The 4712-nt window shown below is 46.2% G+C and overlaps 1 pseudogene; it reads right to left on the bottom strand.

Moving 5' to 3' along the window:
- Positions 1–1706: 1706 nt before the first annotated feature.
- On the bottom strand, positions 1707–2769 carry LOC121837891 (annotated as a pseudogene).
- Between the last annotated feature and the right edge of the window lie 1943 nt (positions 2770–4712).

Genomic DNA, 4712 nt, shown 5'->3' with positions numbered 1-4712 from the left:
GCTCGTAGTGCCGTGTTCTGGGCGATTTCTATGGGTTTTAGTGTTGTTTTATATGTCAATCCATAAATGAATAACCCGTACGAAATGTGAGTATGAATGAAGCTATGATAAAGCATTTGGAGGGTTCGTAAGGAAAATATGTGCCGTAGTTTATATAGAATTGAAATATTTCGATATATCTTATTAGTTGTGTCTTTTACGTGTTGGTGCCATGTTAACTGATGGTCAAGTGTTAGTCCTAAAAATTTAGTATGGTACACTCGAGTTAGGTTAATACTTGCAAACGAAAGCTGAGGTGTGTTTAAAATTAGTTTGTCTTTCGGGGCAAAAATTATGTAGTTTGTTTTCGCTATATTAATTGGGAACTAATTTGTTATGGCTTAGCCATTTAGGAAGCTTTTCTAAAGTGTTATTAGCTTCCATGTATAGTTCTGTCCCGCTTGCATTAGATATAAAAATATTTGTATCGTCGGCATAAAGAACACAATCTTTTTGTAAATAGGCTGCCATGTCATTAATATATATTAAAAAAAGAAAGGGACCTAATATTGAGCCTTGCGGAACACCGATGGTAATAGGTTTAGTTGTTGAAATAATGCCATCTAAAGTGACAAATTGGCATCTGTTTGATAGATAACTTTCGATTAGATTGAGAGCAACACCGCGAACCCCGTAAGCACTCAATTTCTGTAGTAAAAGTTCATGGTTAATTAGGTCAAACACTTTTGCTAGGTCTACAAAGATTCCCATTGTTAATAACTTCCTTTCAATATTTTGCTTTGTTGTCTCTACCATATTTAATAACGCGAGTTCTGTTGATTTCCGCTTAAGAAATCCTAAGGTTTGGACATCCGTAATTTCGCGCGCGCGCAGTGCATGTGAGTTGCCGAATCTGTTTGTCGATGGCGCGGACCTGAATCCCTTAGCTAGCGTGAACTTTCACTATTATCACGCGAAATTTCTCAATTATATCAGCGCCAGCATTATTGATGTCGACAACTCTCGCGCTCACGGTATCTCTCGCTAATTTTAGCTGTCTACCGAACGGAGTCTGTGTGGAAAATGGATCGGAGCGTGGTCGCCTCCATACGCGCTAAAGACGAGACAGATATGATATTTTAATCATTTTTTTTTATTGTCATTTGCTCTAAAAGCACGCACACATATAAATACAATGACGGCGTTGAAATTCACTCTATGCGACAAAGAAATTACTGGAAACACTTTACACAATAATGTAGAACACAAGCAGTATCAAGACACATCCGAGGCAAAAAAGTTGTGGAATAACAGAGCAACGCGTGCGATACAATCCGAAAATATTTACAAGGTCAGGGCGTGAGATGAAAAGAGAGATAGGATCCGGCTTCCGTACACTAGCGGATTATACAAAAAATGGACACAAGAAGTTTCAAGACACACCGGTGGGAAACGCGAGCAATTGCGCTACAGTCCAAAATATTTTCAAGGCGTGTGATGAGGAGGCAGATCGCTCGCTTCCGAAAATGCTCTTGTGGCCAAAAAAGAACGTCGTAATCCCGTCGCTACAAATGTATCGCTTGCTGTCAAACGGATTCAGAGCAATCTTTTCGACCGAGATACTTTTGTTCTCGTTAAGTTTTCGAGCAATCAAGTGCTGCGTCACTCTGTGTAAAGTTTTCGTCTCTAGAGCTTGCTTGCACAGCTGGTAGGTAAACTTGCGTGACTCAGATTTCTTTACTCCCTTGGCTCTTACGCAACACGTGTTGCTGCTTGTTTTGAAGCTGTATAGCTTTGGTTTTAAGCAACAAAAAGTCACTAAGTGAGTAGTCGGATATTCATTTTTTAACGCACCGAGCCTCATTTTGTTTTCGGTTGAAAAGAGCTTGTGAGTCTCTGGATATCCAGATGTATCCAAGCATGTGTCTCGGAGTTGGAGCAGTTTGTCGTCTACGTCTGATCCCTGAAGATGTAGGAAGAAGGAATCCGTGTCGCAGTAAAGGGCCCTCGCTGAGGGGATCGCACGACGAAGTTGATTATAAAAGAAGTTGTAAATTACTATTTTTGATATCTCAAGAATTGAGAGCCCTGCGTAGAGTGGTTGCTTAAGTTTCATCACTTTCAGAGCAAACTGGAAAATTACGACCTGCCAGCTAAGCGCTCGAAACTGCGTCAGGTTCAGCTTCTGAAGCATTTTCAGTAGTCATCCTCTTTAACGCAGAGTTTAATGTGTCCATGTTTACGTGCATTCTCGATCGTTTTGCCATATATGCTGTTTATGAACAGTTTGGAAAGATTCTTCTGGAAGGAGTTGGTTGCTTGCTGTCTCAGCTGGTGGTTAAAATCAATAAACTCCTTTAAGAACGCTCGCTGCGAGAATTTTAGGACTCGGTGAATTTTGGTGACCTCTAGTTATAACTGGGTGTACAGTTTCAAAATCCGGTAGTGCAAAGCGTATTTCGTTTTGTCGTGAAGTGTGAGCAACAGCTTCGTAGTGGATTCCTTTTTGGGCATTTTAAACTTGTCAATCAGACTTTGTTGATAGTCGGTTAACCAATCGTAGGGAACGCTTTGCTTCATCGGGGCCAAGGGAAAGTCAGAATGAGTATCGTGCAAGTCGTGAGGATATCTGAGGTCTACCTCCAGAATGTAGCCCGTCGGAGCGTCATCTGGAACGTCATCAATGTTGAGGCAGACAATCTCGTCTTTCGTCATCCACTCAAAGTCCGACACTAACAGGGCTTCTCTCATTGTCGCCGCAAACAGACCGTTTACGTCCAAGTCCGAAATCTGAGACGGTTCCTGCTGCGGGTTAAACGGAACATTTGCGACAGCATAACGGGTCGTGCATTGGGTAATCCTTTCGCGAATACCCTGTTCTATCATGAGATATGTGACAGGGTCATCAATTAGCTGCAGTCTTACTTTCGACTGTTTCAGCGCACAGGACAAGCTTAGGGACGGTAACGATACGAAATGTAGAGCCTCAATTTCGTACGTCTCCAGCGTCCACCCTCTAAAGTTTTGGAAAACATCGGCCAGTAGGAGGCAGTCCGTCTTCAGGTACAGGTCGCTGTATTCTCCGAGGTTCTTCAGACCAAAGGTATCGAAAACGACCTTTGCATGATCGTAGTCCTCTTCACACACCCCACTCCCAGTCAACTTGTTAAAAAAGGCCTCTCGTGGCGGGAGGCTCTGCCCCTTGTAACTCTCAAAGCATTTAATAAAATTATAACGCACTCCTTCGCGGGCAAGGAGGTCGACGTGCTCGAGAAAGGACTGCCGAAGGCAACAAAAATGCTCTGTTCCCTTAGAGTGCAGATTTTGCCCGAGCGTCTCGAGGCTTCCATTAAGAAATGGGAGACTGTCAATAAAGCGAAGGTTGCCTATCTCTAACAATTTAAAATTCTGGCACGAGCTTCCGAGTACGTTAATATCCTTGGACTCGAACAAATTAAGCTTGCCTAGAAAGAAGCTGAGGTCGTAGGAATGGTTATGCGCTATGAGTAGAACGGTATGTTTGTTGATTCGATGGTTTAGGTTATACTGGGAGCAAAACGCGCGCCTATACTTTCCCGTCATGTGGTCGTGGTCGCGAGTTTTCATTTTCTCATTTCGTGACGGGTCCCAAAATGTGGGTCCGAGGACCGGACCACGGGAGGGGGGCTATGGGAAATGTTACGTCACGGTCACGTGGGAGGAGGATGGAAGCGAGGCGCGTGTCGAGTGTCGTCCCAACCTCTGACGATATCATCATGTGACCCATCCTCTATGATTGACACGTCCATATATTTGTGGTCCTAGCGCCGAGCGATGCATTACGTCACACGAACATCGTCACATGACCTGCGGCAATGACGCATCCTATTTTTTAACCGCATTACAAAAGCCAAATGGCAGGAAAATACGTGATCTGAATTGCACACACACACACACACACTGACAACTTAGACGAGTTAAGCGGTCTCGGAAGCAATGTGCTCGTAGCTCATTCCACTTCTGGCTTTCACCGAGTGCGGACGTAAGATGGCAGGCTCCGCCTGAGCAGCGATAGTGGCCCAGTCGGGCCGCGGTGACAGGAATGACTCTGGGTTTTCGGAGTATCAGATAATTTTGCCGCCTCTGCCAACTGGACCTACGGTGCTCAACACCCTGTTTCTTCACGCCGATGTCCGGTGACGCCCGTATCGTGTGGAGGACTTCCGCGACACCCTATGTCGTCTGGCACTGCTCCCCGAGGTTCGTACCTTAGGGGCATACCAGATGAACCACGTCTGGGCTGTGACCTTCAGGTCACCCGAGGGTAAACGGAAAATCATCGCTGCGGGCGACCTCGTCGTCAAGGGACGGTGATGCGTCGTCGTGGACCCGGCGAATAGGGGCGTCAGAGTCAAGATTTATTAGCTGCTTCGTTACGTTCCCGACGACGAGGTGAGGGTGGCACTTGCACCGTATGGCCAAGTGATTGACGTAGGAACTGAGAAGGGGCGGGTTGAAGGAGTCATGGGCTGCGGGTCGATGACATGCACGGCTGTTATCCGGCTCAAGCCAGGGATAGGGTTGGAAGACCTGCCCCACCAGCTGCGTATAGCCGGAGGACCGGCTCTCGTCGTGGTGCCGGGCAGGCCCCCGCTTTGCCTGCGCTGTCAGCGGACCGAGCACATCCGCCGGGACTGCCGTGTGCCGAAGTGCGCAACCTGCCACCGGTTCGGCCATGACGCGGATCACTGCAT

This window comes from Ixodes scapularis, unplaced genomic scaffold, assembly GCF_016920785.2.
Source record: "Ixodes scapularis isolate PalLabHiFi unplaced genomic scaffold, ASM1692078v2 PGA_scaffold0__279_contigs__length_252992795, whole genome shotgun sequence".
NCBI classification, from domain to species: Eukaryota; Metazoa; Arthropoda; class Arachnida; order Ixodida; family Ixodidae; genus Ixodes; species Ixodes scapularis.
Note: the sequence above shows the minus strand (reverse complement) of the source record. Positions and strands in the feature narration are given on the sequence as shown.